Genomic DNA, 17,200 nt, shown 5'->3' on the forward strand with positions numbered 1-17,200 from the left:
ATAGCTGTAGAATTATTGTCATCAACTTAAGTATACATCTATGTGCCTTACAATTACATGTATCAAATTATCACCCTGTACTTCCATATATTTGAATAATTAAAATAATAATTTAAAAAAAGGAAAAATCTATGTGCAGTTAACTCTGGTATTAACTTTTTGTGTATCTTTAAAGGGTATTAGTGATCTTATATTCTAGGACAATTGATAAGATATATATGTTCTATTAAAATAAACTCATTAAGAAAATTACTGTGTAACCTCTACTCAGGTCAAATATGGAAAAATAGTGAAAACCCCAGAAGTTGCTTCTTTGTTTCTTAATTACTATTACCTTCTTCCTTCTCTCTTGAACTAACTCATATCCTGATTTATTTTTTTCCTTTAATCTTTCCATTTATGCATGTGTTCTTAAACATTTTTAAAATATACATAAAGAGGAAAGCAGAATGGTAACTACCAGGTCCTTGGGGAAAGTAAAAAGGAGCAAGTGTTCTTATTTAATAAATAATAGTATTTTAGTTTTACAGGGTAAAAAGATTCTGGAGAGCTCTTTCACAACAATGAAATATAACACTACTGATATCTACCCTCAGCATTAATTTATCCTTCTCTGTCTTAAAGTGCAAGAAGTCAAAGATTTATGATTCTTTTCTGGAACAATACCTATCCTGTATCTGGTCTTCTTAAAAAAAACTGATTATAGCAGTTGCTTAAATATTTCCTCTCTTTAACCTGGACAGCTTTGTGATATTTTTAGTATCATAAAGTTAAAAACATTTACCTTGGAGTCTTGATGGGATTGTGACAAAAAGTTTCACAGGTTGCTTTAAAATTTTCCTTTCTACTAAGTGTAATGAAGGCAGAGATCATTTGTTTCTAGTTCCATAGATTAGCCTAAAGGGGATTTAGAAAACAAAATCATAAGAAGAGATTACAGCTTGCCTCAAAGTTAGACCCCCACCTTGACACCATGGCAAGGATCACAAAGGACAAATGCAGCACATGGTAGAGAAATGGGCTGCACCTGCAGCCAGGTGCCTTGCCTCCATTCCCCTCACCCCAGCTCACTCCAGGCACACCGTTCAGTCTCTCTACCTAGGATTGTATCTTTTCATTCAAAAACATCACTGATTTCTTTAAGTCATTAATAATTCATATACTTGAGAACACTGTCATAAAATTGTCATTAAGATGCAGAGATTTAAAACTGGAGTTTAGACTTTAGAAGGCTATTAGAGGGTAGAGTCACCAATTGAAAACACATCAGCGAATAAGTCAGTCGATGGAGGTAGAACTTACATATTTTATACACAGCTTTTGATGAACTAGAGGATGAGATTGTGGCAGATGATGTTGAATGGTATTCTCCCAGAATTCTACTAACTTTAGACCACCTTTGTTTTATTGATTCATGGAAACTTGGCATCAGAGACTATCATATATCTGCCTCTTATATTAAAAAGCTTACTTCATAAATGATATTAAATTCATTCATAAAGTATCAAAATATCAAAATTATATTAGTTATTTTGTTGTTGATACTTTTCTCAGAAAAAAGCAACATTCTATAATTTAAAATATGAAAATAAAAAATGATAAAGATACTTACTTTTTTATTAGTCATGGCTTCATGTGTTCACTGAATCATAAAGTAGCAATGGATGGAAAAAGTAATATCTCAGTGGAGGTAGGTGGATGGGCCCCGGCCACTCATTCTTACGAACACATCCTTACACAGGGAGATCTGCAAAGCAATTTTCATTAAGTCTTCTGTCTCCCACACAACATGAGGACTTCTTGACAGAAATCCTGTCTCTTCTTGAGCCAAAGAAGTATTTTCTTTACCCTCTGTTTCTATAAGGATAAGAATAATTTAAAAGCCTAGAAGGTGTTCCCTATCCTTCCCTCCCTTTCTCCCTCTTTCCCTCTCTTCCTCTCCATTTCATTCTCCATCTCTCTCTGACTGGGGTTCTGACCTTTCTGGGAAGAGGTAGATATTTCTAAACTGACTAAATTGACTTCATAATAAAAGCTTCAATTTTCAATTAAGTGAGGTAAACAAAAGTGTCCTTAGTGACCTTATCTACACTTTAGTAATGAATCTCTAATGTAATAGACTTTGGGGCTTGAGAGGATAATAGGCAGTGCTGGGAAAGTGTCCTCAGAGATACAGGTGTAAACATTAGCATCAGCAGCTGGCCAGGTGCACCATAGTAGCAGTCACAGGCAAATGCAACCTTATTTTCTTTTCTTTTTTACAATTGAAATAAGCACTTTATTTTTTTAAAAATGACAATAGAAAAGAACATTTAGCATAATAGACTATGAAGTGGCTCTGTTTTCCTTAGAAGTGTTACTAAGAGTCAAGAGGCTTAAGAGGCTTAAGCAGTCCTTAGAGACCCAAGTGGAGCTGTTGCAAGTCTCCAGGCCACTGCCTGTCCCCTTTCCTCTTATTTATGGTATGAAAGAGCTATTGGCCTTGTTTTGTTGTGATGACCTTTAAACACTTGATGTTTTATTTCTAATGAAAAATAATGCAACAAACAAAACCACACCTTCTTTTATTTTAGCATTACTTTAGGCATTATAACATAGTAAGTTTGACTTTTTCCTCTCCCACTGATTGTAGAAAATTAATAATAGTTAATATGAATACTGCTTTTCTGAAAATCAAAGAGAAAAAAGCTTATAAAAACAGAAAAAAAACAAAATAACTACTAGTGATATTTGTAGAATAAATATCCAGACATTTATCGTTTTTTTATTTTTATATATTATTATTTTTATATTTAAATATCTGTTATTTTAAAATGCATACTCTTTATACATTTTTGTTTTAATTTTTAAATGTAGTCACTTTTTTGTATTTTTATGTTCATTCTTTCACTATGCATAGATTAAGTTGTGATTTTCTTTGAATTGATCTTCATATATTTTTTAAAAATCACTTTCTGAGTGTTCCTCTGAGAGTCTAATCACACATATGCTAGAGCTTTAACTTTTTATCCTGAATGTTGGAGACTCTGCTATTTTTTTAAAATACATAACTATTTATTCTAAATATTACATAATTTTATTATTCTAATTTCCCCTGTGTAATCTATATTATATTTTTAAGCCCAATCAGTGAATTTTTTTTCAGTTGCATAATGTATTTCTATCTTAAATTTTCACATTAGATATATATTTTATACTTTTCTGTAGGCTTTCTTAATTTTTTGTTTATTGTGTTTTTCTTCCTTTTATTTCAGAAATTATTGTTGAACTGTTTGCTTTAAAGTCCTTATCTGATTATAACAGTATTGGAATCTGCTTGGATTTGGCAATGACTGATTATCTTATTTTTTCCAGAATGGAATATATTTTACTAGTTCTTTGTAGTAATTCATCTATAATTCAGGATAGGTGAATTGTATCCTGGACTTTATAGATATATATTAGTTTAACTCTGAGTTCTAGTATAATCCTTTGGGGATTTGGTCTAATAGATAAATTGTTGTAGTAAACAGTGTACCCTTTTATACTTAGACCATGAGCCAAATCTTCCCTACACGTGTTTTTTTTTTTTTTTCAAATTTCAGATAAGCATTTAAGCTTTTGCTAAAGTCTGTTTTAGTCTGAACCATAGGCATTTGGTTCAGGGTTAAGCCTAAAATGTGTGCAGTCTCATTAATGTAGTTAGGAAATAATACTCTTTTTCTCTCCAGAATTTCTATCTATTTACTGATTGTCTCCAATATTCAGGATAAAAAGTAAAAACAGTAAATAGTTTTCCATGTGTTCTATTATTGTTGTCAAGCATGTTCTATAAATTTCATATAGATGCTCTTGGTTGATGAAAATCTCAATAGAGATCTTCACTATTCATTTAAAATTTACATTTTGCAATTTAAGTTCTCAATATTAAAAGTCAAGTGATCTATGTTAATAAAATATTAAAGTCTACGAAATTCTAATAAATTGAATATGGATTTTGTAATTATTCACAGAACATATGAAATAAATCTTGGACACTACATGATTTATAATTGAAAATAATGTTTTCTCTGTTATTTCAGAGAAAACAAAGTTTAACCTAATTTCTATCCAATTAAACAGCAACATAGAGACTGTTGATGTTAGATGTATGTGTGTGTGTGTGTGTGTGTGTGTGTGTTGTGTGTATGTTTACATATCCTATGAATACATCATGTATCTTAAATTATCCTTTTCAGATACATGATGTATTAATCATTATAGAATCTATAATGTAATAATCATTATAGAATATGCTTCAACAAGTATGGCCAATGTGGCTAAAAATTCCAATGATGTTTTAGAGAAAAAACCTGAGATAATACTCTATTCATAAATTCATTTTTATGACACCACACATTTAATTCTCTTCACTTCATGGTTCATTGTCTACATTTATCAACCTAGTTATTTTTCAGGTGTCAATTTGAGATTAACACTAATGAATCCCCAGGCCTGAGTCCACCCGCCACTGGCAGATACCCCCTGGAGATTAGGTCCAGCCCAGATCCAACTTGTTGACCTGCATGGATCCAGGGCCCAGGGTAAGCCTGGGTCTACCTGCCCCACACCTGGAGCCCAGGTCTAACCCATTTCCATCTTGAGACACTGCAGCCATCCCCATAGCCTTTCCCACATTCTAGCCTCTACTTTGGGACAAAAGACAGGGCCTAGAAGCAGCTGCATCTTAGAGTAGACAACAAAAAGCCAGTGTAAAGCCCACCCTTTCAAGCACATCTCTGAAAGACATTGCATCTATCTTTGGGCACCTCCACTGCTATATTGAATTACCTCTTCCTATTGCTGCCACAACATATAGTTGCAGTAGCATCCATACTGGGACACCAGCAGGGTCAGGAAGCCCAACACCAAGGTGAGATACAGATAATCTGCACAGATACTACAAGATTGTAGGGTTCAAACTGTAATACCTCAGAAGAACACTACAAAAAAGAAGACACACAGACAACATGAAAAAACAAAAAAGGAAATTGCCCCAAAGGAACCAAGATACTATAATAACAAAACTCATGGACAGTACAGTTAATGAAATGTCAGAGAAGGAGTTTGGAATGTTCATAATTATGATGATCTGTGTATTAAAGAATAACCTAAATGAGCAAATATAGGCAAAATTGATAACTCCAATGAAGAGATAAGAGAGCAAATACAAGGAACCATTGATGACATCATAAACAAATAAGGGAGCAAAGGCAGGCATCAATTGATCACACCAACAAAGAGGTAAGGAAGTAAATACGGGTAGCAAAAGATTACTTCAAGAAAAGAGAGAGATTCTGAAAAAAAAAATCAGAAATCTTTGAAATTAAGGAAACAATAAACCAAATAAAAAACTTAATAGAAAGCATCACCAACAGAGTAGATCACTTAGAAGACATAAATTCAGATAATAAAGACAAAGTATACAATCTGGAGTTTCAAACCCAAGCAATGTACAATTCGTTCAATGAGATAATATCAGAAAATTTCCCAAACATGAAGAATGAATTGGAAAAGTCAAATACAAGAGGCTTACGAACACCAAATGTACAAAATTTCAATAGATCTACACCAAGGCACATTATAATAAAAATGCCTAGGATACAGAATATGGATGGAATCTTAAAGGCTACAAGAGATAGGAATCAGATCCCAAATGAGGGAGATCAATTTGTATCTCAGCAAGTTTTTCAACCCAGACCCTCAAAGCCAAGAGATCCTGGAATAACATACACTAAGCTCTGAAAGAAAATGGATGCCAAGCAAGAATCTATATCCAACAAAATTAAGTTTTAGATTTGATGATGAAATAAAAAGCTTCCATGATAAACAAAAGAATTTACAACTAGAAAGCATTCACTACAGAACATATTGAGTAAAATATTCTATGAAGAGGAATTAAAACACAATAAAAATCAGCAAATGGAGGTATTAAACAAAGAAAAAAAATGAATCAAAGGAGAAACCAAGTAAAGTTAAATACCAAAAATAAACAAAAATGGCTGGGAATACAAATCATGGCTCAATAATAACCTTGAATGCTAATGGCCTAAACTCACCAATAAAAAGACATAGACAAGAAAGAGCCAACAATATGCTGTTTCCAAGAGATTTCTTTCATAGGAAAAGACATCCATAGACTGAAGGTGAAAGGTTGGGGAAATTCACAATATTCACATGGACTGCACAAGCAAACAGGGGTTTCCATCCTCAACAAATAAAGTAGACTTCAAATCAAAGTCAATCAAAATGGATAAAGAAGGATATTTCATACTGATTAAGGAAACCACTCATCAACAAGGCATAACAATAATAAATACATATGCCCCAAACAATGGAGCATCTATATTCATCAAACAAACTCTTCTCAAGTTCAAGAGTCAAATAGACCACAAAACAATAATTCTGGGTGACTTGAACACACCTCTTTCAACATTGGATAGCTCTGGAAAATGAAACTGGAAAAAGAATCTATAGAACTCAACAATACAACCAATAAGTTAGACTTAACTGATATATAATATTTCAATTTCAACAAGTGAATATACTTTCTTCTCAGCAGCACATGCATTCTTCTTCAAAATAGACCATATATAATGCCACAAAGAAACTATTAGCAAATAGCAAAAAGTAGAGATACTACCCTGCATTCTATCAAATCATAATGGAATGAAATTAGAAATCAATGATAAAAAATAAAAGCTACTCCAAAACCAGGAGAGTAAATAATATGCTACTGAATGAACAATTGGTTGCAAAAGACATCAAGAAGGAGATTAAAAAATTCTTAGAGGTAAATGAAAACACAGATATAACATATCCAAATCTTTGGGACACTATAAAATCAGTACTAACAGGAACGTTCATTGCATGGTGTTCATTCATTAAAAGAAGAAAAGGTCAACAAATAAGTGACTTAATATTACATCTCAAAGTCCTAGAAAAAGAAGAAAAAATCAACACCAAAAGCAGTAGTGGACAGGAAATAATTAAAATCATCTGAAATCAATGAAATTGAAACAAAAGAAAAAATTGACAAAACAAAAAGTTGGATCATTGAAAAGATACATAAAATTGACAAATTCTTAGTCATGCTAATGAAGAGAAGAAGAGAGTAAACCCAAATTACTAACATATGTGATGAGAAAAGTACTATCACAACAAACAGTGCAGAAATACAGAAGATAATTAGAAATGATTTTGAAAACTTGTACTCCAATAAAATAGAAAATATCAAAGGCATCAACAAATTTCTACAGCCATATATTTTGCACAAAATTGAATCAGGATGATATACACAATTTAAACAGATTTCAAGTGATAAGAAGATGCCATCATAAGCCTACCAACCAAGAAAAGCCCAGGACTGGATGGATACAGTTCTACAAGACTTTTAAAGAACTAATATCAATATTTCTCAAATTATTTCATGAAATATAAAAAGAGAGTGCACTTCCAAACTCATTCTATAAGGCCAATATCACCCTGATTACAAAATCAGGCAAAGACATATCAAAGTAAGAAAACTTCAGACCAATATGTCTAATAAATGTAGATGCAAAATTTCTCAATAAAATTCTGGCAAATCGAATATAAGAACATATTAAAAAGATCATCCACCATGGTCAACTGGGATTCATCCCAGGGATGCAAGGTTGGTTCAACATATGGAAATCAATAAATGTAATTCATCACATCAATAGACTTAAAGATAAGAATCATATAATCATCTCAATAGATGCAGAAAAAGCATTTGACAAAGTACAGCACCCCTTCATGTACAAAGCACTAAAAAAACTAGGGATAACAGGAATATATCTCAACATCATACAAGCTATCAATGCTAAGCCACTGGCCAACATCATTCTAAATGGAGAAAAATTGAAGTCATTCCCTCTAAAAACTGGAACAAGACAGGGATGCCCTCTTTCACCACTTCTATTTAACATAGTTCTTAAAACACTGGCCAGAGCAATTAGACAAAAGAAATTAAAGTGATACACATAGGAAAAAAAGAACTCAAATTAGCACTATTTGTTGATGATATGATTCTATATCTAGGGGGCCCCAAAAATTCCACCAGAAAACTCTATATTGAATCAGCAAAATAGCAGGATATAAAAATCAACACCCATAAATCAAAGTCATTTCTGTATATCAGTGACAAATCCTCTGAAAGGGAGATGAGGAAATTATCCCATTTATAATAGCCTCAAAAAAAAAAACCTTGGGAATCAATTTAATGAAATAGATGAAAGACCTCTACAATTAAAACTACAACACACAAGAAGTCTTTAGAAGATGGAAAGATCTACCTTGTTCTTGGATAAGCAGAAATAATATTGTCAAAATGAGCCTACTACCAAAAGCAGTATACAGAGTTTATGCAATTCCAATCATACTCTCAATGACATTCCTCATAGAAATAAAAAAAACAGTCATAAACTTCATCTGGAAAAATAAGAGACTCAGAATTGCTAAAGAAATTCTTAGCAAGAAGAGTGAAGCAGGTCACATTACTATACCAGAATTAAACTACAGAGCAATATTAACAGAAACGGCATGGTATTGGTACCAAAATAGACTTGTGTGCCAAGTTACAGAATAGAGGACACAAAGACTAACCCGCATAATTACAGTTATCTTATATTAGACAAAGGCATGGAGAAAAGATAGGCCCTTCAACAGATGGTGCTGGGAAAACTGGAAATCCATAGGTAACAAAATTAAATTAAATGAAATTAAACCCCTATCTCTCACCATTCACAAAACTCAACTTAAAATGGATCAAGAACTTAGGAATTAAATGAGAGACACTGTGCCTATTAGAAGAAAGAATGGTCCCAGATCTACATCAATTTGGATTAGGCCACAACTTCCTTAATAAGATTCCAATAGCACAAGAATTAATATCATGAATCATTAAATGGAATGAATCAAAACTAAAAAGCTTATTATCAGCAACAGAAAACATCACTGAGATGAATAGATAGCCTACATTTGGAAACCTAATTTTACCACACACACATCATATAGAGCAATAATCTCTAGAATACATAAAAAACTCAAAAATCTTAACACCAAAAGAACAAATAACCCAATCAATAAATGGGCCAAGGAACTTAACAGACACTTCTCAGACGATATATAATCAATCAACAAATTATAAAGAAATGTTCAACATGTATTGCAATCAGAGAAATGGAAATCAAAACTACTCTATGACTTCATCTCACTCCAGTCAGAATGGCAATTATTAAGAATACAAACAACAATAAGTGTTGGTGAGGATGTGGGGAAAAGGCACACTCATACATTGCTGGTGGGACTGCAAATTGGTGCAGCCAATATAGAATGCAGTATGGAGAATCCTTGGAAAACTTGAAATGGAAACACCATTTGATCCCACTCCTTGTTTTATACCAAAAGGACTTAAAAATAGCATACTAAAGGGACACAACCACATCAATATCTATAGCAGCACATTTCACAATAGCTAAACTGTGGAAGCAACCTAGATGCCCTTCAGTAGATGAAAGGATAAAGAAAATGTGGTACATATACACATGGAATATTATTCAGCAATAAAAGAGAATAAAATCACAGCATTTGAAGGTAAATGAATGGAGTTGGAAAATATACTGCTAAGTGAAGTAAGTCAATCCCAAAACACAAATGCTGAATGTTTTCTCTGATTTAAGGATGCTGATACATAATGTGTTTGGGGTGGGGCATGGGAAGATTAGATGAACTCTAGATTGGGCAAAGGGGAGGAAGGGGAAGGGAGAGGGCATGGTGGTAGGAAAGAGTGTGGAATTAGATGGACATCATTATTTTGTGTCTGTGGAGACACAAATTGTGTGATTCTACTTTGTGTACAGATATAAATATAATTGTGCTCTATATGTGTAATATGAATTTTAATTCATTCTGCTGTCATATATAACAAAGTAAAAAAAATCCATACAAAGACCCAAAAAATTAATGAATCATTTAGGTCAGGTATTACTGAAGAAAAATTCTTTCTTTTATATATGAAAATGAAGATAATGTATTGATAAATCATGTGTCTGAATGTGAATGAAATAACTTTAAGGAAAAGATATGAATCTGGTCAGACAGAAGAGAAGTGAATTAAGGTGTGGAAATACATTTCAGTAATGGTAATGACCCCTGAGAGTATCAAATGATTTAATGTGCGAATAATCAATGGCATCTACAAACCCAGCTACACTTAGGAATAGAATATAATCAATTGGCAGTTTTGTGGAGTTCAAAACACTTATAAGTGCATATAATACCTCAGTTGCACTCATTACTATTAAATTGGAAGGAACACTTGTGATAGCTTAGCAGTCTCCACCTTATTAGATATTCTTTGGAAATACTGGGAGCTAATCATGTAGTACAAGATAGGTGAAAATAACACATAGAAAATTTGTTCAATGACATAATATCAGAAAATTTCCCTAGTCTTTGGAATGAGATGGACTTGCAGGTATTGAAGGCATTTAGATCTTCAAATAGATATGATTATTAAAGGACTTCTCTGTGATCTATTATGACTGACATGCCAAACAAATGAGAACAAATAAATAACATTAAAGGCTGCAAGAGAAATGCACCAAGTAACTAAGAAGGTAAACCATTCAGAATAGCAGCAGAATTTTCGGAAGAAACTCTTTAGGCCCAGAGGGTATGAAATGATATATTTCAAGCACAGTAAGAAAATGACTCTCCACCCTAATTGACATATACAGAAAAAACTCTCCTTCAGAATTGAATAAGAAATAAAAGCCTTTTAAGATAAGCATAAATGAAGAAGTTGATGAAAGCTTAAAGGAATCCTCAACATAGGAGAGAAAGCAAAAAATAACCATAAGGGCATTGGAAAGAATGTAGAAATGTAGATAAACAAACACAAATTAGGAATGGATCAGATATTAGAAATAAAACAAAATTATTATTAACACACACTTCCCTATAGTAAGGCTTAATGTAAATGGTCTTAATTCTCCAATTTAGTGATATTGATTGGGAAATTGGATTAAAAACAAGACCTAATTGTATATTGTCTCCAAGAACATCCTGCATAGGCAAAGGCATTCACAGACTGAAAGTTAAAGGATGGAAAACGATACTCCATTCAAGTGAAACCTAAAAGCCACTCTCATATCAGACAAGGCAATCTTCAAGCCAAAATCAGGCATCTCAATACCTGATTTCAAATTATATTACAGAGACACAGTAACAAAAAACCATGATACAGGCATAAAAACAGACATATAGACCAATGGAATAGACTAGAAGACACAGAGACAAACCAAAAACAGTTACAGTCATCTAATCTTGACAATGATACTAAAAATATACATTGGAGAAAAGAGAACCTTTTAAACAATTGATGTAAATAGCAATGGATATCCATATATAGAAGATGAAACTAGACTCATATCTCTCACAAAAGGCAACTCAAAATGGTTCAAACATATAAGATCAGAAACATTTCAATTTTTAGAAGAAAATGTAGGGAAAACACCTCAACATATAGGTACAGGGAAAGACTTTTTGAATAGGAGCTTTATAACTCAGGAAATGAGAAATAATAAATTTGTGGCATCAAATAAAATGGCTTCTGCACAGCAAAGGACAGAATTGAATGAAATTAAAATCTGAAAGAATGGGAGGAAATCTTTGCCAGCTATTCTTCTGACACAGAGAACTAATATCCAGAATATATAAAGAACTCAAAAAATCTCAGTATTAAAAAACTAATAAAGGGGCAAATAAACTGACCAAATACTTCTCAAAAGGAAAAATACAGGTAGACAACAATTACATGAAAAAAAAATTCAACATGATAAGCCATCAGGGAAATTCAAATCTAGTTAGAACTTCAAGAAAGACGTAAAGGAACTAACTTGTCATTTTCATTTAATTGCTTATATCCAGCATGCTCCTACTTGTGTAAGTTAAAGGCAATTTCTTTGATTGTGTCATTGATAGCTTGTTTCACTTGCTTGTTCTTCAACGCATAAATAAATGGATTTAACAAAGGAGCAACAGATGTAGGGAGCACATATACCCCTTTATTGATGTCCACCTGTTCTATGGCTGAAGGCTTGACATAGATGAAGATGCAGCTGCCATAGGTGATGGAAACCACAATCATGAGGGAGGAGCAGGTAGAAAAAGCTTCTATCTTTGCTGAGCAGAAGGAAATATGAGAATTGTCCTAATGATGTTTCTGTAAGAAAGAATCACACCTATTAGTGTGATAATGAAAGTAAACACTGCACAAATAATAATAGTCTGCACTAGAAACCACATTTCTGAGCATGAGATCTCAAAAAGAGGAGATGCATCACAGCCAAAATGATCGATGACATTGGAGTCGCAGAACTCCAGCTGGAGGCCCATGCTGAGAGGTGTGATGATGATCACCAGCCCAGAGATCCAGCAAGAGAAGACTAGGATGGCACAGACTCTGTTGTTCATGATGGTGATGTAATGAAGGGGTTTGCAGATGGCCACATAGCAATCATAGGACATGGAGGCCAGGAGAAAAAACTATGTGGCCTCAAAAAGTCCAATAAAAAATAGTTGACTGGCACAAGCATTGTAAGTTATGGTGTTATCCCTAGTTGATATACTGTAGAGGAATCTGGGAACACAGACTATTATGAATGAGATTTCTAAGAAGAAGTTTCAAAGAAAAATATACATAGGTGTTTTAAGATGGGAATCCATCAGGGTGAGAAGTATAATAGTCAGATTACCAGTGACGCTCAGAATGTATGTCAAGAATAAAAAGATAAAAACCAGAATATGCAGCTGTGGATCATCTGTAAGTCCTAACAAAATGAATGTTGTTATTTCTGTGTGATTGATCATAACTGAATTTGATGTTTTAGGCAATCTGCATGCCAAAAGTCAAAGTACCGAAACAGAAGAAAAAGAGATACTTATAATCTTTGAGAATGAGGTACGATAAAAAAAGGATGAAATTAACTCCATGCATACTAAGACAAACAATAATAAGGACAATAAAGTCAACAAAATTGAAAAATGAAAAAGGAAATAGAGAAAAATCAATGAAATTCAAAATTGACTTCTGAAAGATGCATGACACTAATAAAGCTCTAACCAGACTGACAGTAAAAGAAACACACACACACACACACACACACATACACACACACACAAAATAATCACTGAATAAAAAAAGCATATATTAGAAATATTAGGAATTACAGAGGAGTAAATCACTAGGGATTTCCCATGAAGGAAAAGCAAATGAAAATTATAATGAGATACAATCTCACTATAGTCAGAATTATTATCAAAAAGCAAGAATACAAACAAAATATCCAAATGCTGACAAGGCTGTGGAGAGAAAGGAACTCTTAGGGATGTAAACCAGCAGAGCTATTGTGAATAACAGTATAGAGGGTCCTTAAAAACTAAAGATAGATGTAACTTATGATCCAGGTATGCCACTTCTGCGTACGCAGTCAAAGGAATTGAAATCTACTCACCAAAGAAATAACTACCTGTCCAGGTTTATTGCATCACTATTCACAATAGCTAAGATAAGGAATCAGTCTGGTGCCTATCAATAGATGACTGGGTAAGGAAAATGTGTCATATATTCACAACAGAATATTTTCAACCATAAAAGGGAATGAAATCTTGACATTTGCAACAAAATGGATGAAATTATTAGGATGTGTATTATGTTAATGTAAAAAGCCAGACACAGAAAGACAATTTCTACATGTTTTAACAAATGGAAGCCAAAAATTGTCAACCTGAAATGTAGAATAGTGAATACTGGAGATTGGGAATGGTGGGTGCAAGGGCAGAGAAACAGAGGCTGGATTTGATTAGTGCAAATATCACACACAACACCATTCATATGTACAATTAATACATGTTAACAAAAATGAAAAAATATATATTTTTTAAATTTAATAACTATAAATACAGAAAAATTCTGGATATTGGCCATTTCTTCTGACCCTTTAATATTTCATAATAGTTTCTTATTTTTATACTTTCTGGTAACAATTAATGTATAAAACTCTTTTATTTATAAGTAGTTTGTTGCAATATAATAAAAATCTTGACACAAGTTATATTGATTTAGTGTAGCCCAGATTTACATACATTCAATCATTGTATTTCAAAGGACATGGTATTTATATAAAGCTTCCAAATCAAATCATAAATTCACCTTGTCAATATGTGTTTATACTCCTTTTTTCTTTTTCTTTATTTCAGTGCTGGGTGTCAAACCCAGGGCATTGTGCCTGTTGGCATGTACTCTACCATTGGGATACATTATTATCCCTATATGCACCCTTTTAATTTCTGTGCAGGCTACAGTTCTCTACATGTTTTACTGTGTTTAACTACTCTGGCTTTTATTTTCTGAAACAAAAAAAAATGGCTTTTTAATTTAGTAGTCCATAATTGTGGTGAGCCATTTCTGTGTACTGTGGCCGCCATTACAAGATGGCGCTGATAAGCGCCGTGGCCTGTGATAAACAACTCCTTATTTTGGGAGAGTTGGCACGTAGCTGTAAAACACCCTATGAGAAAGATCCACGTGGCAGTTGTGCATTGGGGCTTTATCTGCTTTATTAAGGCTGGGGCACGTAGTGGTAGTAGTAGTAGTAGTAGTAGTAGTAGTAGTAGTAGGAGTAGGAGTAGTAGTAGTAGTAGAGAGAAACAAGCTAAAAGACATGTCTAAACAAAGGCCTGAATAAACTGCTGAAGGAAGAATCCTGTGTCGTGTTTCCTTTGCTGGCGAGGGGACACGGCACATAATCATTATTTTTGTATAATTATTAATGTCATTCTTCTTGCCAAACCCCAAAGTGTCTTGATTTCCCTCAAAAGTTATCCCACCTGATTGAGCACATCTAAATAATGACCATTTTCCTTAGGCTCTACATTCTTAAAGACGCTTAATATATTATAAACACAATTCATACTTTCCATTTTATACTTCCACCTCACTTCTATCTTTGATCTTACACTCAGAAGGAAACATTAATTCTCTAACTGGACTTCATGTCTTCTGTTTTGATCATTTTAATCCATTTTTCCGTACTGCATCTAGAGTAGGTCCTAACATATGATTTCGATTCCAATAGAAGTTGCTAGAAGTTGCTACACCTCCACTGCAGTTTTAGAGCCATCACCTCTATTTCAGAGCTGTTTTGTATTGCTATTTACCAATCTGCCTACTTAAATTGTGATATTTTTGATATCAGACCCTATGTTATGCAATATGATGCATATCTTAATCATGTCCTAGAATATATTTCTCTGAATATGAATGATCATATCATAGATATTGACAGACAAACACCAGGACATATTCTTTACTTGAGGAAAGTCCTTTACTCTTGTGGTCTACAAAGAAGGCGTTACACTCATAGTGAAGATAATTCCTTTAATAGAAGAAGCGGTGCTGTGTTTCACTGACACTTCAGTACAAATTTTGAGCATTATGACATAATTACTCAGACTAGGCATTTCATCTGTTCAACTGGTCACAGAGCTTTTCATCTAAATTCTCTTATAGATCATGTGAAAAAATAAGGAAAGTAAGGTAATGAGTTATTTAAAAAGTTGTAGATATTAGCTAATAGCTTTTACACAGTACAGTACCTACTTAGTCTCATAACTGTGTGGGTATACTTTTTGTATTTGAACATTTTATTACTCAGACATAGTCTCAGTTCATAAATAGGCTTAAAAATCTTCTTGTGCCTGTGGTTAATAATCTCAAAACAGAAATGACATTCAAGTAATGAAATTAATTTCTCATAACCTTAAAAACTAAATTAACACACAAACACATACCAATATCAATTTTTGTATTATCTATATCCAATAATGACAGGAAAAATTTCATTTAACCAAACTTCAAAAAAAATGACTTGAGAAATATGAAAGCTACTTACACTTTAGTCTTTTATTCAGGCATTATTTTTATTGTATCCACAGTCTCGTTAATGCAATTCACAACTAAGTAAAATTTATTAGTAGTAATGTGGATATAATTTAGTCATGTTTTCTTATTGAACTGGCACTCAAAGGGAGCAGCAGAAATATAGATACACCAACCTCAAATTTTATATCCTGATGTCTAACAGTTGTCAAATCCCATTATCAGGTTAAAATTTAAAAGAAAACTATTTCTGCAAATCCATGTGTCTAAAGAGAAGAAAAGAGTACTAAATTGGCTGGGGAGAACAAGAAATTCTCTCTGATTTTTAAAAAGCTAAGGGTACAATCTCAATAAGATTGAAATAGGGTGAGTCCTTTAAGAGTTTCACCACAGGCATGATGGAGAATCTTTTATATGGTCATCCTGTATCAGGAGGGATTAATTAAGTTTAATAAAAAAGTAACCTTGGTGACCCTGCTTCAATGTCATTAATGAAAGTAAAATGTAATTTAAGTTATTGACAAAACAAAAGCTAGCTAGTGCACATAGGAATTAGGATTGTGTCCTTGGAGAATGATATGTGTTATAGTACCAAGGTCAAGATGCATATGTGTGTGTATGTATATATATATAAACATATATATATATACACACACATATATATACATACACACACCTACTAAACATTATCTATTTAGTATATATAATTCAAATAATATTTTGGGTTTTGTTCATTTTATTCACATTTTGATGATTGCTAATGATATAAAAATTTCTTCAATTGTATTTGTAATTTATTCTTTTTGTTTTAGCTGGACAAAATACCTTTATTTATTTTTATGTGGTCCTGAGGATCCTCAAACCTAGGCTTTGCACAAGCTAGATGCTAGTTGAGTGCTTTACCGCTGAGCTTATACAAGCCCAGCCCTGTAATTTTTTTATTATTATTATTATTATTATTATTATTTTTGTGGTACTGGGGATTGAACCCAGGGCCTTGTGCATATGAGGCAAGCACTCTACCAATTGAGCTATATCCCTAGCCCCTGTATTTTATTCTTAATTAATACAATCTTCCTGCCTATTAGCTGTTTTGGGATAAAAATATTTGCTGAATTCTTACCTTTCCTAAGATATTTGCATGTCCTTAACATCTAATTTTTATTGCTTTAGAAGTCTTATATCTTAGAAAATCTTATTTCATGATTTAATATTTAA

General features: G+C 32.9%; 1 pseudogene; it reads right to left on the reverse strand.

Annotated features, from left to right (window-relative positions):
* Nucleotides 1-11,952: 11,952 nt before the first annotated feature.
* LOC113177470 (olfactory receptor 6C2-like) lies at nt 11,953-12,912 on the reverse strand (annotated as a pseudogene).
* Between the last annotated feature and the right edge of the window lie 4,288 nt (nt 12,913-17,200).

Source organism: Urocitellus parryii, chromosome 5 (genome assembly GCF_045843805.1).
Source record: "Urocitellus parryii isolate mUroPar1 chromosome 5, mUroPar1.hap1, whole genome shotgun sequence".
Lineage (NCBI taxonomy): Eukaryota > Metazoa > Chordata > Mammalia > Rodentia > Sciuridae > Urocitellus > Urocitellus parryii.